At 36.3% G+C, this 27,291-nt stretch overlaps 1 long non-coding RNA gene across 1 annotated transcript in view; it reads right to left on the bottom strand.

Annotated features, from left to right (window-relative positions):
- The window catches only part of LOC127560745 (uncharacterized), a 47,544-nt gene extending 35,616 nt beyond the window's left edge, over window positions 1-11,928 (bottom strand). The window contains exon 1 of the long non-coding RNA XR_007953400.1: window positions 11,727-11,928. This is a non-coding gene — a long non-coding RNA (uncharacterized LOC127560745). The remainder of the gene's footprint in view (window positions 1-11,726) is intronic.
- Between the last annotated feature and the right edge of the window lie 15,363 nt (window positions 11,929-27,291).

Here is a 27,291-nt window from a genome sequence, read left to right as displayed (position 1 = left end):
TTAAATTCACCACGCCAGCTTACAAAAGAAGCTCAAGAGGCTTTGAGAAAAGTTGAACTGGCTTTATCCAATGTGGTTGAAAGAGTCACTCAAAAACCCGTGGAAATGTCAGTTTTTGCCACACAAGAGGCACCCACAGCAGTCCTTCATCAAGGAGACAGTGTGATAGAGTGGGTGAACCTCCCGGCACAACCAGAACAAAGCCTTACTCCTTACCCAGTGCTTGTGGCTAGAATTTTGTTAAAGGCCATTAAGCGAGCAGTACAATTATCTGGGGCAAGACCTGATAAGATATACACCTTTTACACCAATACACAAATTAATGTGTGTTGTGAGAGAGTGGCATATTTTATTAGCCATAGCTCCAAATTTTACACATGGGTATCCATTAAAGATAACCAGACTTTTACATAATTGACGATAGATTCTTGAAGAAAAAGTTTCTAAAGTTCCTCTTAAAGGACCAACTATCTTTACAGATGCGTCCAAACACAATATTTGTGTTGTATACTCTCATGACTTAACTATAAAGAGAATAGTCAGAACTCCTTTTCAGTCCACTCAGCAGAACGAATTATAGGCAATCATGTTAGCTCTCACTTATTACCCAGGAGACATAAACATAAATATAATATCTGATTCAGCCTATTCAGTAGGTGTGGTACAAAGAATTGCCACAGCCCAAATAAAATTTGCAGCTTCTAATATATATCAGCTCTTTAAGGAACTTCAGGAACAAGTGAGAAAACATCCAGGTAAGATTTATATCTTGCATGTCCACTCACATAGTGGACTCCCAGACCCTATTTTTGATGGGAATTCAAAGGCAGATAGCCTTTTAACTATGTTAGCCAGTACGCCTTTATTTCAGGAGCCCCAGGAATCCCATTCTAAATGCCATCAGGCTGCTCGAGCTTTGCGTTTACAATTTGGGAATAACAAAAGAGGAAGCTAGGAGCATAGTAAAAAGCTGTACAGCTTGCTTTCCTTTCCACGCTCCTACACTGCCTCCAGGGAAGAACCCTCGTGGTTTGAGACCCAATGAAATCTGGCAAATGGATGTGACCCATTATAACTCTTTCGGTCATCTGTCTTTTATCCATGTTGTGGTAGATGCCTTTTCAGGATTCACTTTTGCCATACCAGCAGCAAAAGAGACAGCCCAAGTGGTCACTGAATTCCTCATGCAAGCATTTGCCATTATGGGTGTGCCACAAGCAATAAAAACAGACAATGGTCCTGCATACACCTCCAAACATTTTGCACACTTTTGTGCACAGTATAAGATTTTACACACCACTGGCATACCCTTTAATGCTCAAGGACAGGCAATAGTAGAGAGGAGAAACAGAGACATTAAGACGCTGCTCCAAAAACAAAAGAAAGGGGGAGCCACAGGTAACCCTAGAGAACTACTAAATCTAGCACTTTATACTATTAACTTCTTGATTTTTTACAAAGATGCACTGGCTCTGGCAGACAGGTTTTACAACCCACCAGAAGGGCAGTGTCCAGTGCGAGCAGCTCCACTATCTGTAGATAATCACCAGGTGATGTGGAGAGACCCAGAAAGTGGTGAATGGAAGGGACCAGATAGGCTAACTGCTTGGGGGAGAGGGTTTGCTTGTATCTCTACAGGTAGAGAAGGAATCAGATGGGTGCCAATGAGCCGTATTCGCCTTGTCCATCGCAGAGAGACGGAGCAGACCTTGAAACGAAGGAGAAAACCCAAGAAACATCTGGTGGTTCTCTTGCTGATTGTGCTCACCATTGAAAGAGTGTGGCAGTTATGGCGTTTGACTCATGGACATAGAAAATCACTGGACTTCAAAACCCTCAGAAATCATTGGAATCTCTGAGACATCGATTGTTGTAGGACTTTAAATCCAATAATTCATTGGATTCTTTGAGACATAAGACTTGAAAGCCCTCAAGAATCATTGGATTTTCTGAGAAATGATAAGACTGTTACAGGACTTCAAAATCTGCTGGAATCATTGAATTCCCTAAGACATAAAAAGACTTTTGCTGGACTTCAAAAACTTGGGGGGATCATTGGATTCCCTGATATGTGAAGCAATGGACAATAGATTGGTTTTGGACTATCTCTTGGCTGCTGAAGAAGGTGTATGTGTGACTGCTGTTTACATACTCTCCTTCTAGGATTCTGGCAATCTTTTACAACACAATGTTGATTTATATTGTTTGTTATACCGTTACTTGGGTTTATAATTCATGTTTGTTACACCACACCAAGCCTGCACTGACTGTGGGGAGAGTCATCACTAATAGCCTCTGCGGTATTGCTATGTGCTTGTGTAATACCTCCCATGCTGATGGGTTTGTGCATAATAAGACTCTTCAGCCCAGAAACCTGCTAGCACCCCCCACTTCCCTTTGGTGCTTTTCATCTCCCTTCCTGAGATGTCAGGGAGGGCGTGATTATCTCCTTTTTAGTGCTTTCACCTCCCTTCCTGAGAAGTTAGGGGGGTTGTGAGCACCTTCTTTTTGGTGCTTTCACCTCCTTTCCTGAGAAGTCAGGGAGGGTGTGATCACCTCCCCCTTGGGGGCTCTTACCTCCCTGAGGAGTCAGGGATGGCATGATCACCTGTGTTCTAAAACAAAAGAAAGTGGGAGATGTAATGGGCTGAGGCTTGAGTTAATGCACTGAGGTCCCAAGCACATGAGGCTAAATAGTAATTGGACCATACTCTATTAATATATAAGCTTGGAGAAAGAATGGTCCCCACCCACTCTTTGTGCAAGTCCTGATGTGTTGTATAGGAAATGACGATTTTGGTGGGTGGAGGCAGGGGAGTGGAAAAGGAAGGGGAAGGAGAGACTTTTTGCACTGCCATTGCCACGGTTTGCTCACTTCTCTCTGTTAGCTGGCTTTCCTTTGCAGCTGCCCATATTGCTATCACAATCTTTCTTGCCCATATTGCTATCGCAATCTTTATTCATCTCTTCACTTCAATAAAGATTGAAGATTTTTCCCTTAACCTGAATTCCTGACTCCGGCTGATTTTAAATACACGGTCATTACAGAAGAGGACCTAGATCAGGACAGCTTTCTAAGGAGTTAGAGAAAGGAACCAAGACCAAAAAATATATGTCTCATAGATCTGGTTTGGGGAGTGTGTGTGTGTGTGTGTGTGTGTGTGTGTGTGTGTGTGTGTGTTTATTTATCCCAGAGAATATCTTCCAAGAGGTTTGGCACTACCTGATTACATGAGTTCTGTATTTTCCAAGGGCCTTTGTGACATGTATGGATGTTTTTGAATTTAGGGCTCTCAAAATAAAGGGAGATTGACATCCATGGAAAAAATTTCTTTTCATGGCTTCCTTTTTTAATCAACCAATCAATTCAAGTTAAACTGTTTACCAATTTAATGAATTTAATTGGCTATTTGCATAGAAGGAAAAGAATTGCTAGTGAATGGGAAAGTGTTATTTAATTCATGGCTTTACCAGCATAAGTGCATGTCTTTGAGTAAAACACACATCCACACACACTCACCCCCACACTTACCTTTAGACCTATATTAACCCATATAGAGGGTAGAGGTCATGAGTAAGTGGCAAAACAACTGCCTTGAGGAATCTGATAGAGAAGAACAAGTTGTTTAATTAATACCCACAGTGGATCACTAGTGGTAGTCACAAACCAAATTGAATAAAGCTAGATTCTTAATATAATACATGCCAATATAAAAAAGTTTGATTGTAGTTATATAGATATTTCACTAGTTATGTGAAGTCTGGGAAAAAAACCAACCAAACAAGGATTCATTAATCTTGAGAAAAATAAACTCCAGTTATATAAGACTTCAAGACAGGATTTCATCCCCCACCTCCCTCCTTCTTTCCCTCCTCTTCTTCCTTCCTTTGCTTCCTTCCTTCCTTCTTTCTTTCCTCTCTCCCTCTCCTTTTTCCTTCCTTCCCTCCCTCCCTCCTTTTCCCCCTTTCTTTTCTTCCTCCCTCCCTTACTTCTTTTCTTTCTCCCTCTTTCTCTCCCTCCTCTTCTTCCTTCCTTTGCTTCCTTCCTTCCTTCTTTCTTTCCTCTCTCCCTCTCCTTTTTCCTTCCTTCCCTCCCTCCCTCCTTTTCCCCCTTTCTTTTCTTCCTCCCTCCCTTACTTCTTTTCTTTCTCCCTCTTTCTCTCCCTTCCTTCCTTCCTTTCTCCCTCTTCCCTCCTTTCTTTTCTTCTTACCTCCCAACCCTTCTTTTTCTCTTCCTCCCTTTCTCCCTTCTTCCCTTCCTCCCTTTCTTCCTTCTTCCCTCCCTTCCTTCCTCCTTTCCTTTCTTCCTTTCTTTCTTTTGGTCCTTGAATCTCTAACATCTATATTCATTTAACAAATATAGATACTTAACCAATGAATTTTTTTAAAATTAAAATGAAGAAGTGACTCAAATAAGATACTTCAGAAGCAACCACAATAAAATCAGGAAAACTTCAGTATTTCATTGCAAATATCTTCACAAAATAGACTAGAAAGATTTTTACACTTATAGACATTGGATAGGAAGTTCAGGGAGTATCAGGTCACTCCTGTTGCTTTTCTTCTACTGGAAAAATTGAAAAACGGTTAAGGTTATCACAAAGGCCACAGTGAAAGTGGTAGGGGGGAAGTGGAGAAAAGAAGTGGAGAAAAAAGGGAAAGGAAAGGGAAGGGAGAAGAAAAGAGGTAAGGTGAGGAAAAAAAGGAAAAGTAGGGAAGAGGAAGGGACAGAAGAAAGGAAAAATTAAGAATAAATACAAGGTAGGAAGGGCTATAGTAATTGGAGAGAAAATGGAATATCAAATTAAAAGGCAATAGGGCACATACAATGGGCACTTTTATAGCTAGACTAGATACAGTTAAGGTAGCTTTGCTTTTATGAAATGAAATTTTGAATCAACACAATAAGTTTAATAAAGGTTTTGTTTTCTCTGTAGATTAAAATCATTAGCCTCTATTTAGCTGAAAACAAATTCTTCACCTGATCTCCTATGCATTTCTGATGTTCCTATATGATAAGATTAATAGTGTTTCCAGTTCATATAATCATAGTTTAAGCCACAGGGTCTTTCTATTGCCAACATTTCACAGAATCCTAGTTAAGAGTTGTGGCAAGTCAGACATTTCCTTCATATACAGTACCAGTCTTTTAGATGCATGATAGTCTTTTAGATTCATTCTATCTTCCATGAGTCAAGTAGTTATTTGGGTTGGACAGGGCTGGGAGTTAATAGTCTGGGTCTCAATTCTATCATTTATTAGCCTCTCCAATATTAGTTGGATGTTCTTTGCAGCTCTGACAATCTATGATTCTAATTCTATGATATTGTGACTTTGATAGAAAGATGAATTAATTCCCCCTAAATGGCTATGATGATTTTCAATGGTCCTAAGTGTGAGGAACTGTAGATTTAAAAGTCATAAAAATTTCCCTGAGCCTCAGTTTCTTCATCATTAAAATGACCATGACAATAGCTATAGCACTTTGATTACATAGAGTTGTGATGCTCAAGTGATAGAAGTCTCAGCATAAGATTTTAATTCCACCTTTGTCAATGAAGTTGTATGATAATGGGTAAGTCATATAATTTATCACTGTCCTCAGTCAAAGTTCTTATAAGTATACATTTAAGTTGCAAAACTACCTATTTGCATTGGAAGAAAGTATATTCCTCAGGATTTCCCTATGTCAAAGAAATCATAGTTGCAGTGAAAAAAGAAAAAGTAACAATACCAAAAACAAATTATCTATCATTACTAACAGAATATATATACAAATGTGCATATGTCCTATTTATCAATTTATATGTATGCATATATCCCATATGTGCATGTATATGTGTAAAATAGCTAAAAAGCATTTTCTATATATAGATATATATTCTGTATATATTTTTTATTATTAAAATAAAGTGAATATTTTATAATATGTTATATATATATATAAAAGATATATTTTATTTAAAATTTTTTCCATTTCCAAAATTTTTCCAATTCCTAAAAACATTGAAGGAATAGGATAGTTTTTGGAAATGGAAAAAATTTTAAAGTAAAATATATTTATATAGAAAATTTTTTTGGCTAATATTTTTTTGTTTTGTATATAGGACAATTCTCTTTCCACTAAATCATACTGTCAGTACCTTCCATTTTTGAGACATCTTCGTGAGTTTAGAAAATTGTCTTGTCAACCCTTTTAGTTTTATTTTTAATATACACACTTTTCTATTGAAAATTGACCCCAAAGATATTCCTCTTTTATTTAGGCTCCATCAATTACTTGCCTATAGTGTCACATTTCCATGACATTTGAACATTTATGTCAGGTGAAGTCAGTCTTCTTTGCTCTCAGCATCTCTTTTCTGTGCTTTTACCTACCCTTCTATTTCTTGTCCCTCTTTTCTCTTCTCACTTTTGCTTCTAGTGTTCAAAGTAATCCTGCAATCTAATTAATTCTTTATCTTCCATAACACAAGAAATAATTTGACATGTCACTTATATTTGATTAGTGTCCCCCCAAGCAACTCTTCAAGGTAAAAAAAAGGAGTTGTTGATCTGTATTATTCCACCAGTCCTTTGGGTTGTTGCCACACAGAAAAAAAATCACATTCTGAACAAAACAAACAACAAAACAATACCACTGAAGGAGTGAAAGGCATTTTATGATTTTTTATGAAGAGAGGAAGATTTGTTTTCTTTTTAAATTTTTATTTATTTTATTCTGAACTTAAGAAATAAAATAAGCATTTTCATGACATAGACGAATAGAAAAAAAAGATGATTGTATGTGAAACTTCAAATCAAGTATATACAACTAACTTTTATTTATTTATTTTTCTTTATTAATGGTTTTTTTTTTCCTGGTTACACATGAATACTAACTTTTAAAATATGCACTTCTTCGTGAAGCATATTAGGAGAGAAAAATCAGAACAAAAGGGAAAAACCACGAGAGAAAAAAAAAACAACAACAAAAATATGTGTGTATATATATATCTACATACATAATATATCCTACATAAATATATCCTTTCTTAACTATAGCTTAAGGGTAGAGGGAATGAGAGAGAGAGAAAAAAGAATAAAATAAAAAAGGGGTTGCCACAGAGAACAAAAGAACAATTCTTCCATTTATGTCCATCTTTTCTGATTTCTTTGTAAATTGTTCTTTTGTTCTCTGCGGCACCCTTTTTTTACTTTATTCTTTTTATGTATGTATATTATATATGTATGTAGATATATACATACACACACATTTTGTCTCCCTCCCCCACATACACATATACATATCTTTCCTATGCCTTCTGACTCTGTTTTAATTCTGCTCCTTAACTTGTCTTGGTATTAATTAATCTTCCCCATCCATGGATGCTTCCCTTGTCTTCTTCTCCCACCCTTTGCTTCCAGTCAGCCCATTCTTCCCCCCTTACTTCTTTATAGATTTTGGAAGGTGCTATATCTTTGATGGTATATATGTATTTATGTAGTGTTGTCTATTTATCCTATTCCCAATGTGAGCAGATTTTCAGAACTACAAATCTTCCTCTTTCCTCTAATATCTCCATATTTCTTCTTCCTCTGCACCTCATTTGTATAACATAATTACTATTTTTACCTTAACTCTACCTCAAACTTTCTCTTGAACTACCTTATCGTTGATGTCAATCTTAAACATACAGTATACATTTTTTGTGTAAAAAAAAAAAATTTGTTGAAGATTGTAATGGGCTGAGGCTTGAGTTGATGCACTGAGGTCCCAAGCACATGAGGCTAAATAGTAATTGGACCATACTCTATTAATATGTAAGCTTGGAGAAAGAATGGCCCCCACCCACTCTTTGTGCAAGTCCTGATTGTTGTATAGGAAATGACGATTTTGGTGGGTTGGTGGAGGCAGGGGAGTGGAAAAGGAAGGGGAGGAGAGACTTTTGGGACTGCCATTGCCACGGTTGGCTTGGCTCGCATCGCTCTCTCTTAGCTGATTTGTTTCTCTTCTTCTTTTTGCTTTTGCTGCTTTCGACAACTTTTTCTGTTTGTTAAGTGTCTGAGGCTGGATTTGAACTCAGGTCCTCTTGACTTCAAGGCTGGTGCTCTATTCACTGAGCCATCTCTTCCCCTTCCTCTTGACTTCAGGGCTCCTCCTGACTTTTGGGATTACTATTGCCACGGCTTGCTCAGATCTCTCTCGCTCTCTTAGCTGGCTTCCTGTCGCAACTGCCTATATTTGCTATCGCAATCTTTCTTGCCTATATTTGCTATAGCAATCTTTATTCATCTCTTCACTTCAATAAACATTGAAGATTTTTCCCCAACTACCTCAGCAAAAGCAAAAAGAAGACAAAGTCTCTCCTCCCCTTCCTTTTCCATTCCCCTGCCTCCACCCACCAAAATCGTCATTTCCTATACAACACATCAGGACTTGCACAAAGAGTGGGTGGGGGCCATTCTTTCTCCAAGCTTACATATTAATAGAGTATGGTCCAATTACTATTTAGCCTCATGTGCTTGGGACCTCAGTGCATCAACTCAAGCCTCAGCCCATTACAGAAGATCTTGAATTTGGTCTTTGATATTGATTCTTATATGTTAAATTTTCTATTAAGTTCCGGTTTGGTTGATAGAAAGTATTGAAAATCTGCAAGTTCATTAAATGTCCATTTTTTCTCATTCAATATTGTTCAACATGATAATTTTGTCTGTACTACATTTTCTTTTTTTTTCTTTTTTTTTTTTTTTTACCACATCACTGTTCTCAGTCTAGGTCTATACTCCATTGTACAGCTTTATGGCTTTAGGATGCTCAAAACTCTTGTATTTGGATTAAGTGAACAGCTAGATATACCACTCAATTTTTAACCACTGTTCCCACTTCTACCCTAGATCATGGTAGGGAGACCTATAGAAATATTATAGGAAATATCAATTTAGGCTCCGATAGTAGGGAACACGGCAATTAGGAAGGATCTCTGTATTTAACATATATAATTACCATATTATATGTTTGTATATGAGATTAGGATTTAAATCTATGTGATGTGAAAGGAAATTTCCAATATTGATGTCAATTGTAGAGACAAGAAAATTAACAAAAAAGAGAAACTATAAAAATGGAATTTATATGTAACTAATATTAATTATAGCCATTTTCATAAACTGCTTAGCTTACATGAACTTCTGTATTACAATAATTTAACAGTTATTGTAAATGAAATTAATTCATGTGACATTAATTTCTATAATTTTCACAAAATCAGAATGTTAGAGCTAGAAGGGAGATAAGAGAATATTTAATTCATTTCTCATTGTACAAATGATGAAACAGACCTAGAGAAGTTGTCATTTTTCCAAATTCACACATTTAGTATTATTTAACCATATTCTATATAACATGACCTGTTTAGTCTTCATCATTTATTATTCACTTAGTTTTGTCATCTGTCCATAACTAGGGAAGTTTTTTTTAAAAGGGATATTAATTGATCAACATTTTATGTATGAAATTTCAGCTATATATCTGGAACTTGTTCATGCTAATATCTTTAGAAATCTGTCAAAATGATGGTTAATATAATTTAGTTTCTTTAAAAAGAAAAATTTTCCACAAAATAATTTCAGTATCTATTGCAAATAACAAAGAGAAATTATGGAACAAAATTGGAGTAGCCATAAAAGATTAAATATTATCTCTAAGAGCCATAAATCGATAAGAGCTCTTCTACTTACTTATTAATCATAAGCTAAAGTAAACTTTTTGTAGAAAATGCCCTTTTCAGAATATAGAATTCCCAATTCAAAGTTGTGGGAGCTGCTAAAATAATATTTTCTAAATGTTTATAATTTGCTTTATTTTTCTGACATTTTCTTAGCATATTACTAGCCTCTTTATAACTCTTGACTGCCAAGCTGAATGTTTCTAGATTTGAAGTTTTGACTTACTCATATCTGATTTTATTTTATTTTTATATTTTTCTTTTCAAACCAACCATCCTATTTGCCAAGGGAGATGAAACATGAAATGAATATGACAAATAAGATCTTTGGTATGACATACCCCTTTGATCAGAGACTGAAAACCATGGATATCAGTATAATCAACTTCAAATTTATGAGATATTATGGGAAATAATACTAGCTAAAGAAAATGACTCCATAAATTCATGGATTCAACAAGATGGGACATATGAATTGTGGAAGAATTGAATGTGCTCACCCCCCTCACTTTAAATTTACTGTAAGGAAAGATTCATTTGACAAGTATGTTTTGCAAGTCTACTATCAAGAACATCACAAAATCCTTTTACAGGCAAACCAGGCAAAAATTAGTTTTAAAAACAGCAATGGCTCACTTGAAAAGAATGTAAGAGCGCTCAAAACAAGGCTGCATCCTCCCTTCTTCAGAAAGGTGGCAGTATTGTTTCACAATTCTTAACAGAAATTTAAGGTCTTTGGGATGCCTTTGAATGAATAACTGACTATTTGTCACATTTGACCAAATAGAGAAAAGACTTGTTCAACTGCAATGTTAGATCTCAAAAGATAGAAACACACACACACACACACACACACACACACACACACACACACTCCACACTAGAACCTTCTTGGAGTTATATTTTGCAATATATTCTGAAGTTTTGATAACATTGTTCATGCTGTAACTGCTTAAGTCTACTTAGAGACATCCAAGTCACTTCTGGTAAATACCTATCTCCTGTCATCATTTTAACCAGCCTCTTGATAAAAAATAAAATGGATGAACAAGAACTAAAAGAGGCATTCTGGAAAACATAATGGTTAGAAATAAGAAAACTCTATGATTTTTCTAAATACTTTTGACATATATATATATATATATGTATATATATATATATATATATATATATATATATACATACATACATAATCCTAAGTAAAACATCACACAATAATAATTCCCCAGATATTGAATTGCATAGCCCATTGAATCATACCAGTATTTTGTGAAAAAGTAAGAAGTTAAGAGGAAAAAAAATGTTCACAGGTGTATATGAATACTCACTCGCTGAACTTTATCTATATTCGTTTGAATAAAAACTTTCTGTTGAGGAGAGCTTGGCCCCTTTCAGATCCCTTCACTTACCTTCATTAAGAGAGAATATTCTTTCAGAAGTTTCTCTGTTCTCCTCTAACATAGAAGATTTGGGATAGATTCTCAGTTTATAAATATCAGATGATTGTGGAGGAACTGAGTCTTTTTTCTGCAGTGATGTCATTTTAAATAAATTTGCTATTTTTACTTCCCCCAAGTGACTTTTCTTTTTTGGAAATGTGTTTATTTGAATTAGTTGTATCCTAACTGGTCTCTAGGTTCTAATACATTAGTACCAAGTTGGTCTTCTCAGGAATTATAACTTTATATACCAAAAAACAAAAACTAGAGATTCTTATTTGTTCCTGTTCAGAACCTGCTCCTTAACATATGACCCAATTTACTAGGTATGAAAAGAAGTGAAAATTAATAGAGGTGATTACAATCAAATGATGAAGGAAAAGCAAGAGAACAGGAACAATATAATCACCCCCAATTTAAATGTAAATTTGCTACAGAATATTGGGGAGGAGAGAACTGTGACAGTATTAGCAATCTATTATATTTGCATTATTTGTGGTTTCAAATACATTTAGTGAAAAGCAAATGAGATTTGCAGAAGAAAAAAGTGTAAGGAGGAATACCAAATTAGCCCTACCTGATTTGAACTTGCTCCAAATCAACAAAGAATGCTCAGACCCCAGGAATGTCATGATGATTCTCAGCAAGCAGTCCAAAGCCAGAAACCCTACTCTGATATCAACCAGGAGGCAAAATGACCACCGCAAATAAATCAGAATTCATTCAATTTTGGTTGTGCTTTTCTGGAGATTTGCTTCTCAGCAGCCAGTGCCTCAAACCAGTTTGGATGCAATGAACACACTGTTACTAACAGAAACCTAACTGCTCACCCCTTGCTGTGCAGAGCTACTTACTCAGCCAGCAGGATCCTCCTCCTACTCAGAGGTTACTATGATCATCATAGGTTTTCTTGGCTGATGTCACAGCCTACCAGGGACCAGAGAGTATTGCTCACAAGTTTTTAGAAAAGTCTCAAGTTTGATATCTGATACCCATCACTACACAGGAGCTCAGCCAATCAGAAGCTTATTGCTTGGACCTGGAACTTGGAGCCGCCAAAAGAATATCAGAACAACTGTTTTAACTCTTTGTAGCTTGCTGAACTGTCCCAGAGACTGCAAATGTATGAGTTGGGATGGGTGGGAGAAGAAAAAACAGTGAGTTTTTAGCAAGTTAGAGGTAGTAATCCTTCCATACAAGCTTAGAAAATCTAAGAAATGAAGAAGGATTACAGCAATGTTAGAATTTCAAATTATGATCTGTGCATGGGGGAATAAGACATGATCTTTCAATTAGACTGGTAAATAAACAGTGGTTTCTTCTCAAGAATCAAATCTTAAGCCATTTCAATGAAAAATAACACCATTTGTCAGGTTATCTAATTTGGTTTTTGCAAATAAAATACATTAGATGCACATTGGAATTGCTGAACCTGTCGTGCTGAACCAAAAGCTATCATGGACATAGAAAAGGTATACATTAAATGCACCAAACAATATCTATATCTAGCCGCCAATATCAACAAGCAAGTGAATGCAAAAAGAAAAGCCTACAAGCATTTGGAAGTGAAGTTAAGTTCTTCCTAAGAAAGAGCATGGTTTCTAGTTCAAAGGATTTTGTCACATTTAAAGTTTCTTCCTAAACCTCACTGCTACAGATTCCAAACCATACCACAAGTTCAACATGTCCTTCCTTTTATACTAAAACTGATAGCATGTGGGAATGAAGAGTGATTCATTCCAAATTTGGCAATAAAATTTATGAAATGGAAATCACTAATACTTTTTTTGGTGAATGGTAGATGAAGTTATTATACTTAAATTCTGAATTTCAGTTTATAACATTGAGGAATAGATATGTAGGTTTCAGAAAGCTTGAACAATTTATTTCCTCAAATCTGAGAACTGATTCTACAGGAATAAGTCAGGTTAGTGGGATAGACAGTTATTCCTAGTAGGATTACATATATATTTTGGTAGGGTGGTAAGTAGGAAAATATTAGTAGATATCCTTTCACCAATGTAGCGAAGTAACTTGTCTGCAACTTAAATTCTAAGAGAATTGAATAACTGAGGGGTAGAATTTATTATGGCAAATCATCTTGTGCATACTCTTGTTTGAACATTTTTGTGACAGTGAAATAAAGTTAATTTGAGAAACAATAAAGCTTTAAAGGTATATGAGATGGGGAAGTCTCATGGAGACTTCAACATGGAGGAGAAACTGGCAAGGGCTTAAGGATCTTTATTATGATTCTATGATGTGACTGCCTATTGGTAGATGAGAAAGAAAGCTAGGAGATGCTATTGACTAAATGTATGTCAGTACTTTAGTTCTTTCACACAAAATTGAAGTCTCTGCATTCTGTTGGTTCCAAGTCTCCTTCTCCACCCCTCTCTGACAAGCTGCCATTTCTCAAAGTTGAGGGTGGAGAACAAAGAGTAAGAACTGGGAGGCACTGGTAAAAAGAACTTGGGGAAAATGTTTTATGTTCCAATTAATGAATCTAAATAAAAAAATTTTGGTTCTATGTAACTGCTTTAAAGGAAGCAAATAGATTTTATCCTGAAAGCTTTGGGGTCAAGAACAATTACTGTGAAGTCAACTAAACAGGGAAACTTTTTTTTGGTGAAAGTTGTAAAAAACAGTTGAAGCAAACATAAAATGTAAGAGTCTACATGACTTCAATTAGTTAAACAGAAGTGTTTGTCCTCTGAGGGACTACTCTGAAATCATGGTTGATTATTATGCTGATTGGTATTCCTGATTCTTTCAAAGTTATTTTCCTTTATCACATATTTTGTATAGTTTTTCTGGTTCTGTTTACTTCACTCTGAATCAGTTCATAAAGTCTTCCCAGTTTCATCTGAAAACATGCTCCTATATATCAAAACTTTCTCTTCCTTTCCCCAACTTATGAGAATTCCCTTAGATTCCACTCTTTGAGACCTTTAAAAGAACTATAAACAATTTTTTTTAATATCCAATGAGTTTATTCTGCTTAGGACTCATCTCATTCTTAATGTCTCCTCCCGAATCTTTCTAATGAATATCAATGCAAAATTTAAATAAAATATTAGCAAAGAGATTATAGCAACTTATCAGCAGGATAATACTTCGTGACCAAGTGGGATTTATACCAGGAATGCAAGGCTGGTTCAATATCAGGAAAACTATTATCATAATTGATCACATCAATAACAAAACCAACATAAATCACGTGATAATCTCAATAGCTACAGAAAAGGTTTTGACAATATTTTGCATTACAGAGCATAGGAATAAAGGGAGCCTTTCTTAAAACAATAAGCAGTATCTATCTAAAACCTATAGCAAGAATTATTTGTAAGGGAGAAAAGTTGGACACATTCCCAACAAGATTGGTTGAAACAAGGATATCCATTATTACCACTATTATTCAATACTATACTAGAAATGTTGGCTTTAGCAATAAAAAAAAAAAATTAAAGGAATTAGAATAGGCAATGAAGAAATAAATATATAATTCTTTGCAGATAATATGATGATATGCTTAGAGAATCCTAGAAAATCACCCAAAAACTTACTGGAAACAATTCATAGCTTTAGCAAAATTGCAGGATATAAAATGAAGCCACACAAATCATCATCATTTCTACATATTTCTCACAAATCTCATCAGCAAGAGAAAGAAAGAGAAATTCCATTTAAAATTCCTATAAACAAAATAAAATACTTGGGAATCTATTTGCCATGACAGACACAAGAATTATATGTATGTGATTACAAAACACTTTTCACACAAATAAAGTAAAATCTAAACAATTGAAAAAATATCAATTATTCATAGATAGAATGAACTAATATAATAAAAATGACAATTCTGCCTAGAATTTCTATTTGTTCTATTTGGTCAGTGCCAAAGCAATCAAACTACCAAAAATCATTTTATATAACTACAAAAAAATAATAACAAAATTCATTTGAAAGAACAAAAGGTCAAGAATGTCAAGGGAATTAATGGAAAAGCACAAAGGATGGTGGTTTAGTACTACCAAACCTAAAACTATATTTTAAAGCAGCAGTCATCAAAACCATTTGGTACTGGCTAGGAAATAGAGTGGTAAATTAGTGGAACAGATTAGACACACATGACATAATAATCAAGGTCTATAGTAATCTAGTATTTGAAAAAACCCAAACTCCAGCTTCACTCACTAAGTGACAAAAATAGCTGGGAAAACTGGAAAACAATGTCAGAAACTTGGAGTAGACCTTTATCTTACACTCCATATCAAATGGGTACCTAATTTGGGCATAAAGGAGGATATTATAAATAAATTAGGAAAACAAGGGATGATTTATCTATCACATCTTTGGAGAAAGGAAGAATTTATAACCAAAGAAAAAGTAGAGAACATTATGAAAGACAAAATGGACAACTTTGATTACATTAAATTTAAAAGGTTGTAGTTTTTTGTGCAATTTATATATCTGAAAAGATCAGAGAAAAAGGACAAGTACTTATAGGTTGAAAATTATAAATATTAGCTCTTTTGTGGTAACAAAGAATTGGAAATTGAGTGAATGTTCATTAATTAGGGAATGGCTAAACAAGGTATAGCATATGAATATGACAGTGTAAGTGAGGCAGGTGACCTTGCACAGTTCTCCCTCATTTAAATCTAATTCAATTGCATTTAATTATGACATCATCTCCCTGATGTCATGGTCATCTTCGAGAACAAAGGATAAACAATAATATTACCTATAAGAAATGATAAGGGGGATGGTGGCAAGATATATATGAACTGTTTCAAAATAAAGTGAGAACTAAGAAATCACTATATAAAATAGCAGCAATATTGGGATGATGATCAACTGTGAATGACTTGGCTACTCTGATCAGTACAATGACCCAAGTAATTTCTAAAGGACTTGTGTGAGAATGAACTCTGAGTGCAAATTGAAGTAAAATTTTCTTACTTTTTTTTTCAAAATGGCTAATAGGGAAACATGTTTTGCAAGATTTCATAGGTATAATTGATTCTATAGTGCTTGCCTTCTCAGTGAGTGGGAGAGTATCGTGTTTCCCCGATAATAAGACACTGTCTTATTATTTTTTTGGACAGAAAAACACCAGAGGGCTTATTTTCAGGGGAAGGCTTATTTTAATGAACATTGACAGCAATTTTAATAAACAGGTAAATGTGAACAAAAAAAAAGTACCTTTATTCAATAACGATCATATCATCTTCTTCAACAACATCGTCATAAGTGTCCATACCCTGAATTCCATTCTGGATATCTTGTGCCTCTATTTCCTTTAGAAGAAATGGACCCAATCTGTCATGTCCAGCAATGTAGCTCTCTTTAAATGAACATGTCTTGTCCAGGTAACCTGCTTGTAGTGCCTTGGTGACACAGCTGTCAGTAATTTTATCCCATGACTTCTTCACCCAAGTCACGACTTCTTGCAGACAGGGCTTCACAAAGTTTCCACGCTGATTTCTTTCCATTCTATTTTCAATGTAGCCATTGACTTCCATGAGCAAATGGTCCTTGAATGGCTTGTTTATTGCAATATCAAGGGTCTGGAGATAGGCAGTCATTCCTGCAGGAATCATTACTTGATCTATTCTTCTCTCTGCAAGGAAGTTCTTCATTTCTTTAGCAGGGTGAGTGCTGGCTGAATCCCAGATTATCAGACCTCTTTGGTTATCTCGCATAACAAATGGCAGCATTAGCAGTCACCAAAACCATCTGGTATTGGCTTAGAAATAGATTAGTTGATCAGTGGAAAAGGTTAGGTTCACAAGACAGAATAGTCAACTATAGCAATCTAGTGTTTGACAAACCCAAAGATTCTAAATTTTGGGATAAGATTTCATTATTTGATAAAAACTGCTGGGATAACTGGAAATTAGTATGGCAGAAATTAGGCAAGGACCCACACTTAACACCACATACCAAGATAAGATCAAAATGGGTCCATGACCTAGGCATAAAGAACGAGATTATAAATAAATTAGAGGAACATAGGATAGTTTATCTCTCAGACTTGTGGAGGAGAAAGAAATTTGTGACCAAAGATGAACTAGAGACCATTACCAATCACAAAATAGAAAACTTTGATTATATCAAACTAAAAAGCCTTTGTACAAACAGAACGAATGCAAACAAGATTAGTAGGGAAGTAACAAACTGGGAAAACATCTTTACAATTAAAGGTTCTGATAAAGGCCTCATTTCCAAAATATATAGAGAACTGACTCAAATTTATAAAAAATCAAGCCATTCTCCAACTGATAAATGGTCAAAGGATATGAACAGACAATTTTCAGATGAAGAAATTGAAACTATTACCACTCACATGAAAGAGTGTTCCAAATCACTATTGATCAGAGAAATGCAAATTAAGACAACTCTGAGATATCACTACACACCTGTCAGATTGGCTAAGATGACAGGAAAAAATAATGATGAATGTTGGAGGGGATGCGGGAAAACGGGGACACTGATGCATTGTTGGTGGAGTTGTGAACGAATCCAGCCATTCTGGAGAGCAATCTGGAATTATCCCCAAAAAGTTATCAAACTGTGCATACCCTTTGATCCAGCAGTGTTTCTATTGGGCTTATACCCCAAAGAGATACTAAAAAAGGGAAGGGGACCTGTATGTGCCAAAATGTTGTAGCAGCCCTGTTTGTAGTGGCTAGAAACTGGAAAATGAATGGATGCCCATCAATTGGAGAATGGCTGGGTAAATTGTGGTATATGAATGTTATGGAATATTATTGCTCTGTAAGGAATGACCAGCAGGATGAATACAGAGAGGCTTGGAGAGACCTACATGGACTGATGCTAAGTGAGATGAGCAGAACCAGGAGATCATTATACACTTTGACAACGATATTGTATGAGGATGTATTCTGATGGAAGTGGATTTCTCTGACAAAGAGACTTAACTGAGTTTCATTGGAGAAATGATGGACAGAAACAGCTACACCCAAAGAAGGAATACTGGGAAATGAATGTGAACTATTTGCATTTTTGATTTTCTTCCCGAGTTATTTTTACCTTCTGAATCCAATTCTCCCTGTGCAACAAGAGAACTGTTCGGTTCTGCAAATATGTATTGTATCTAGGATATACTGCAACATGTTTAGCATATATAGGACTGCTTGCCATCTTGGGGGGGGGGGGAGGAGGGAGGGAGGGGAAAAAACGAAACATAAGTGATTGCAAGGGATAATGTCGTGTAGAAATTATCCTGGCATGGATTCTGTCAATGTGAAGTTATTATTAAATAAAATAAAATTTATATATATAAAAAAAAAAAAAAAAAAAAACCAAATGGCAGCATTAAATCAACCCACTTTCTTATAACGGCTTGTGTACACCAGGCTTTTTCGGTTTCAAAAATGTAAGTGCCTGATACACGTTCAATCTTATCTTTCTTGCCCTTACTGATGATTAGAGGTGTGGCTTTCTTTCCATCCAAACGAATTGCCAAAACACAGATGACCCGCATACTTTCATAGCCAGTGGTGGGAATGTAGATTGACGTTGCACCCCTGTGATGAATTATTGTTTGAGATCCTTGTCCCATAAACACTGCAGTTTCATCCATAGCAATCACATTGCAGGTTTGGTACTTGGAAATGTCGATCCTATCAACAAAGGACTTGATTGCAAGTGCACCTTTAATAACTTCAGCATCTTCCAGCTTAAACAGTGTTGTTGATCTTCTTAGGGACAGTTCATACTGTTGAAGGAAACCATCCAACCAGTGTTGTGATGCTTTGAATCCTTCTGAGACCATTTCAAACTCTGGTGCCATTGAAAGGGCAAATGCTTGAATATCAACCCTGCGCACAACCAAGGCCTTTGCTCTCCTGTCAGCAATCCATTCACCAATGAGGATCTCCAAGTCAGGATATAAGGGTTGCCGACCTGATACAGACCTGCGCTTTTTCCCTCCCTCATCCACCTGTTGATTGAGGTTATTATAATCTGCTCTCCATTTTCTGACCATTCGAAGATCCAAAAGTTTTTCTTTACAGAAAACTGCAAGATTCTTGCCATGTGACTCCTCTACAATTGCTTTCTTGTACTCAGCAGTATAGTTCTTCCTTTTTGTACTCATATCTGGGGGTCAAAACAGACAGAATAATAAAATTATGACCATCAGTCCTTCTTTTCACTTCATCATGCCCCTCAATAATGTTTTAACCCCATCATGCTCCCTGAGTGCTCCTGCTATCCTCCGTGATGACCCCTGAGTTCTTCTTTTATCCTCCATTATGCCCCTTTTATCCTCCATCATGCCCCCTCACTCCTGCTTACATACTAGGTTTTTATGTTGTCCTGCCTCAGCTCTCCTCCGTGTCACTGCTCTTAATGGCACCAGCAAGCAAATCACTGGGGAAGAACAGGATGAGGCTCTCACTGCTGCAGCTCTGATTGGATGCAGCTCGGAGTGCAGCTTGCATTTCACCCAGGGGGGTGCATACAGAGGGTACCGTAATGTAGAGTATAGCGCAGGGGATCACCTTCACTACAGTAGCAATCTCAATAGGGCTTATTTTGGGGGGAGGACTTATTTTAGAGGAATCTTACACAGTAAGGGGAGGGCTTATTTTCGGGAAAGGTCTTATTATCAGGGAAACACGGTAGATGGGAGGGAAGATGAAAATTTAGAACTTAAATTTTAAAAATGACTTTGAAGGTTAAATAATATTTTAAATAAAGTTTTTGATTTGGGTTTGGGCCTGTACAACAGTAGACTTTTGCCAGAATCTGCCATTATTAATCAGCTGGGGCACTCTTCTGTTTCAGACTGATAGCTATATCCATTTAGTCTGAGATTCTTTACCTGATTATTCCTTTACAGTACTCAGACTGTGCTGGGAATTTGAAATGAGAAACTGAACTGTTCTTAAGAAGCTGAGTCATTCAAATGCTGCTTACTCCTTAACTCACTTCTCTCTCAATGTCCTGCCTAAGGCCTGTGAATATTCCTTAATCTAGAAAGCCACTCTGAGGAAAGGTCCTTTTCTCATTCTGTCCTTATTTAATCAGTGACTTGAAATTGAGTAGTAGGTGACAAAGTTGTAAATTGGTATCTGTTCCTATTATGGTGATTTGTCATGGTTTTAAGATCTTCTTGTTTTGTGTACAACATCTTCCTAGATTAGAGTATTTTGGGTTGCCCATAGTTAAACTTTGTCCTCAATGTCTACAGACTTCTGTGTCTCCCAGTGATGGCCTGGAATGGACAAATGACTCAGTGTGCTTTTCCCCCTATAGTATTACACACTTGTTCTCTGCCTTTTTACCTTTTCTGCCTATCTCTTGATCAGACAACATAGTAATAGTGAAGTCTCTGTATGCAGTTAAAACAAGAATATTAATCTATTAATTATACCAAAGTCATGTTACATTTGGAAAAAATTAAAAAGATTTATTTAGGATATGAGACCATGTATTTGCCTCTGATGGGTGATTCATAGAACCACAAATTTTAGAGCTGGAAGAGAGCTTGGCTATCACATCTAAACCTGACGCAACAAAGCACAGTGGAAAGAGCTGTGGAGTCAGCTATAAGCTAACACATATTGCCTACATTATATGAGGTCAAATCTTACCTCAAGGTACCTGCCAGCTACACGACATTGGGCAAGTCATGTAGTGGGCCTCAGTTTTCTCATTTGTAAAATTAATGGATATAATCAGATAATTTATGAAGTCCCTTCCAGCTCTAAATCTATGATTAAATAAACCTCTTTATCTTGGACATTAGAAAACAGAGATTAGAGAACTTGCCATAGATCACACAGACAGTACAATTTAAAACTGAGGTTTGAAGTTAGAAATCCTGAATCTAATACTCAGTCAGGATTTATCTTTGCCAAAGCTACCTTTGTGATCACCACTGTTTTTATTATAATCTTGATTTATCATTAAGCTACCCTGCTTTTCTTTGCCTCTCAAAAATGTCTTCCTTCCTTAGGGTTTGATTTTGCATTTGAAAGTATATTTCTAGCTCTTGTATTTTGCTATTACTTCATTTTATTGTAACACTTCTGGTTTGGGGGTGAGGTTGGTATGTTTATGACTGAAAGCTCTTGAGAAGTGTTACTCTCACTCCGTAGCACACATGCACTCCTTGTCCATGGGATTGCTAGAGGTAAGTTAGATATGGGCATTCTAAGTCTGAAAAGGGTCTTTCCTGTATCAGGAAGTGATTTTAGCTGATTCATTCATTAAATAAGACAATATTTATTGTATACTATTGTTGTAGTGTATACTATTATAACTCATATTTTTAAAAATACATTTTATAAAAAAATTTTTTCACAAACTGTAAGATATTGGCAAAAGAGCTATTGTCTCTATTTTATAGTCCAGCTATTATCTCTATTTTATAGTCCAGGAAAGTAAAATATGGAGATTGAGGACTCTGGGAGATGTATTGTGTGGAGTAGATCTAGTAAATTTGAAGTACAATTTGTAATCAAATCTATTAATTCTAAAGTCACTATAATTACATTGCATCACATTCTCTTCTGAAATACTTTAGTAAGAGAGAGTTAGATGCAAAGATAAAAAGAACAGACTCCTATTCTCAAGTTGCTTAAAATCTAAAAAACCCCTTATACATAAATAACTGCAATATGATAGAAGGAAGATGAAAGAAATGTGTAGCAGGCAAAAAAAAAAAAAAAAAAAAACACTTGGGGCATGATGGCAAGACTGTTACACTCAGAAAGTCTTTAAAAGTTCAGTACTCCAACATGAACCAAGAAGCAACCTGATAAAGAAAAGAGATTGTAAGTAGGGAGAATAGTATGCTGCTGGGACTACTGAGATATCCCCTGGAGAGGAGAAATCTGTCCCTGTCCAGCCTATAGATCCCTTGCCTCCAGGCATAGTTGGCTTGACCATTTCACCTCCTGAGAGAAATAATAGCATCACGCTTACTGATACACACTCCTGATATGCAATTTGGTGAGATTTATCCAGATTTGGACTCCAAACAACAGAATCCAGGAATATTCTGGACTGCAGCTAATACAGTTGACCATCCTAAGCTCACTATCTATGTAAATGGCATACCATTGAAAAGGTTGGTAGACACGGGTGCAGATTGAGCAATCATTGGAAGTGCCAGTTGGCCCAGTCATTGGCCAAAGATTATGGCAGACATCAATATGTCTGGCATAAGAGGATCACTAGTAACTGAAATTAGTGCTATCCCCTTAAGATGGAAATTTGAAGATAAAACAGGAGCTTTTACTCCTTTTGTAGTTAAAAATTCCCCATCACTCTATGGGGAAGAGACATCTTACTATAGTTAGGATTACAATAGAATATTTTGGCTTTTTAGGCAGGGTTCCTCTTAAAGCCCTGCCACCAGTCTCACCTGTTCCCATTCAATGGAAAACTGATACACCAGCATGAGTAGAACAATGGTCCTTAATTTAACTCACCATGCCAGCTTACAAAAGAAGCTCAAGAGGCTTTGAGAGAGATTGAATTGGCTTTATCCAATGTGATTGAAAGAGTTACTCAAAAACCCTTGGAAATATCAGTTTTTGTTTCAAAAGAGGCACCCACAGCAGTTTTTCATCAAGGAGACAGTGTGATAAGAGTGGGTGAACCTTCCAGCACAACCAGACCAAAACTGTACTCCTTACCCATTGCTTGTGGCTAGAATCTTATTAAAGACCATTAAGTGAGTAATACAATTATCTGGGATAAGACCTGACAAGATATACGCTTTTTATACCAATGCACATATTAATGTATACCGTGAGACCATCCCAGAGTGGCAAATTTTATTGGCTACAGCTCCAAATTTTACACACGGATCTCCTTTAAAGATAACCCTGCTATTACATAATTGGCAATAGATTTTCGGAAAAAAGGTTTCTAAGATTACTCTTAAAAGACCAATTATATTTTCAGATGCATCCAAACATAATATTTGTGCTGTATACTATTATAACTTAACTATAAAGAGAGTAATCAGAACTCCTTTTCAGTCCACTCAACAGAATGAATTGTATGCAATCATTCTAGCTCTAACTTATTATCAAGGAGATGTAAATATAATATTTGATTCAGCTTATTCAGAAGGTGTGATACAAAGAATTGTCACAGCCCAAATAAAATTTATATCTTTCAATATATATCAGCTCTTTAAGGAACTTTAAGAGCAAGTGAGAAAGTGTTCAGATAGATACCACTACACACCTGTCAGATTAGCTAGAGTGACAGGGAAAGATAATGTGGAATGTTGGAGGGGATGTGGGAAAACAGGGACACTGATACATTGTTGGTGGAATTGTGAACACATCCAGCCATTCTGCAGAGCAATTTAGAACTATGCTCAAAAAGTTATCAAACTGTGCATACCCTTTGATCCAGCAGTGTTTCTATTGGGCTTATACCCCAAAGAGATACTAAAGAAGGGAAAGGGACCTGTATGTGCCAAAATATTTGTGGCAGCCCTGTTTGTAGTGGCTAGAAGCTGGAAAATGAATGGATACCCACCAATTGGAGGATGGTTGAGTAAATTGTGGTATATGAATGTTATGGAATATTATTGTTCTGTAAGGAATGACCAGCAGGATGAATACAGAGAGGACTGGGGAGACTTACATGAACTGATGCTGAGTGAAATGAGCAGAACCAGGAGATCATTATATACCTGAACAACGATACTGTTTGAGGATGTATTCTGAAGGAAGTGGATCTCTTCAATAAAGAGACCTAATTCAGTTTCAATTGATCAAGGATGGATAGAAGCAGCTACACCCAAAGAAAGAACTCTGGGAAATGAATATAAACTGATGGCATTTTTGTTTTTCTTCCAGGGTTATTTATACCTTCTGAATTCAATTCTCCCTGTGCAACAAGAAAACTGTTTGGTTCTGCACACATATATTGTATCTAGGATATACTGTAACCTATTCAACATGTAAAGGACTGCTTGCCATCTAGGGGAGGGGGTGGAGGGAGGGAGGGGAAAAATCGAACAGAAGTGAATGCAAGGGATAATGCTGTAAAAAAATTACCCTGGCATGGGTTCCATCAATAAAAAGTTATTTTAAAAAAAGAAATATGATCATTAATTTTGTTGGATAATTGATTTTTGGCTGCAATACAAGTTTCATTGCCTTTCAGAATATCAGATTCCATGCCCTTTGATCTTTTAAAGTGGAAGCTGCTAGGTTTTGGGTAATCCTGATTGTGGCTCCTTGGTATTTGAATTGTTTCCTTTTGGCTGCCTGCAATATTTTCTCCTTGATTTGATAATTCTGAAATTTAGCTAGGATATTCCTTGGAGTTTTCATTTTGGGGTCTCTTTCAGGAGGTGATCAGTGAATTTTTTTCCTTTTTTATTATAGCTTTTTTATTGACAGTACATATGCATGCGTAATTTTTTACATTATCCCTTGCACTCACTTCTATTCTGATTTTTCCCTTCCCTCCTTCCACTCCCTCCCCTAAATGGCAAGCAGTCTTATACATGTTAAATAAGTTATAGTATATCCTAGATACAATATATGTGTGCAGAACCAAGTTCTCTTATTGCACAGGAAGAATTGGATTCAGAAGGTAAAAAATAACCTGGAAAGAAAAACAAAAATGCAAACAGTTTATACTCATTTCCCAGTGTTCCTTCTCTGGGGGTAGCTGATTCTGTCCATCACTGATCGATTGGAACCGATTTAGATTTTCTCTTTGTGGAATATATCCACTTCCATCAGAATACATCCTCATACAGCCCCAGGGTCCAAGACAAAAAATACTTGGGGCATGATGGCAGCTAATGCTACACCCAGAGAGTGCCAAGAAGTTTAGTACCCAGACATGACCAATCAGCCAGGAAGCAATTTGATGGGAGAAAGGGATTAATTATACAATCAAACAGCCAGGAAGCAACCTGACGGGAGAAAGGGATTACAATTGGGGAGAATAGAGTTGTATGCATCTGGGACAACTGAGATACCCCCTGGAGAGGTGAAATCTGTTCCTCTCCAGCCTATGGATCCCTTGCCTCCAGGCACAGTAGGCTTGATCATTTCACCTCCTGAGTGTACTTACAAAACAGTAGTCATCCATATACTGATGTGGGAAACTGGGGAATATGTAGATAATATCTCAACCACTAATACAGGTAGACAATGTGTGATTTATCAACCAGGAGAAATAGTAGCTTCAGGTTTACTGATACAGACTCCTAATAAGCAATCTGGTGATAGTCGCCCAGACTCTGACTCCAAGCAACAAAATCCAGGAATATACTGGACAGCAGCTGTGACAGCTGACAAACCTATGTTCACTATCTATATAAATGGCATACCATTAGAAGGATTGGTAGACACTGGTGCAGATTATACAGTCATTAGAGGTGCCAACTGGTCCAGTCACTGGCCAAAGATTAAGGCAGACACCTACATATCTGGTGTAGGAGGATCAATAGCAGTTGAAGTTAGTACTATCCCTTTGAGATGAATATTTGAAGGTGAAACAGGAGTTTGTACTCCTTTTATAGTTGAAAAAATCCCCATCAATCTGTGGGTAAGAGACATTTTACAACAATTAGGATTAAAAATGAGTACTTCAGTTTTTTAGGCAGAGCTGCTGTTGAAGACCTGCCAACACTCTCACCTGTTCCTATCCAGTGGAAAACTGATACACCAGTGCGGAAAGAACAGAGGCCTTTAGGTAGCGATAAAATTCAGGCCTTACTAGATATAGTACAAGAGCAACTTGACTGAGGACACTTACAACCATCTCTAAGTCCTTGGAATTCCCCAGTATTTGTTGTAAGAAAGAAATCTGGAAAATGGAGGATGTTGACTGATTTAAGAAAGGTAAATGAACAGATGAAAACTATCCATCTCCTACTCAATTGCCTAGAAAATGGCCTCTTTGGGTTATACACATTAAGGATTGTTTCTATTCTATTCCTCAATATAAGGAGGATATCAAAAGATTTGCCTTTTCAGTGCCCAGCGTTAACCTAGCTGAGCCTTATAAAAGATATGAATGGACAGTTTTGCCATAGGGAATGAAAAACAGCCCTACTATGTGTCAGATGTATGTTGAGGCTGCTTTTACTCCAGTAAGAAAAGCATTTCCAAAAGTTACATGGATGATATATTGGGATGTGCACCTGAGGAAAAAATGTTAGAAGCATGTCTACAAAAGAATATGGAAATACTAAGATACTACAAATTTGCACATAGCTCCAGAAAAAATTCAAAAACATGCTCCTTTTCAATATTTAGGATATGAAGTATATCCTAAGGTGCTTACGGTATAAAAACTTTCCTTAAGAACAGAGAAGCTAAACATCTTAAATGACTTTCAAAAACTGATAGGAGATATCCAATGGATGCATCCAGTGTTAGGCTTGACTGCCTATCAAGTACAATCATTATATGACATTTTAAGGGGAGAGAGTGCTTTAAACTCACCATGCCAGCTTACAAAAGAAGCTCAAGAGGCTTTGAGAGAAGTTATACTGGCTTTATCCGATGTGGTTGAGTCACTCAAAAACCCTTGGAAATATCAGATTTTGCTACACAAGGGGCACCCACAGCAGTCTTTCATCAAGGAGACAATGTGATAGAGTGGGTGAACCTCCCAGCACAACCAGAAGAAAACTTTACTCCTTACCCAGGGCTTGTAGCTAGAATTTTATTAAAGGCCATTAAGCAAGTAGTACAATTATCTGGGACAAGACCTGACAAAATATACACCTTGTTTACCAATGCACAAATTACTGTGTGCTTGGAGACCATCCCAGAGTGGCAAATTTTATTAGCCATGGCTCCAAATTTTACACATGGGTCTCCATTAAAGATAACCAGACTTTTACATAATTGGTGATAGATTCTTGAAGAAAAAGTTTCTAAAGTTCCTCTTAAAGGACCAACTATCTTTACAGATGCATCCAAAATTAACTATAAAGAAAGTAGTCAGAACTCATTTTCAGTCCGCTCAGCAGAATGTATTGTATGCAATCATTTTAGCTCTTATTATCCAGGAGATATAAATATAATATCTGATTCAGCCCATTCAATAGGTATGGTACAAAGAATTGTCACAGCCCAAATAAAATTTGTAGCCTCTAATATATA

This window comes from Antechinus flavipes, chromosome 4 (genome assembly GCF_016432865.1).
Source record: "Antechinus flavipes isolate AdamAnt ecotype Samford, QLD, Australia chromosome 4, AdamAnt_v2, whole genome shotgun sequence".
Taxonomy (NCBI): domain Eukaryota; kingdom Metazoa; phylum Chordata; class Mammalia; order Dasyuromorphia; family Dasyuridae; genus Antechinus; species Antechinus flavipes.
Note: the sequence above shows the minus strand (reverse complement) of the source record. Positions and strands in the feature narration are given on the sequence as shown.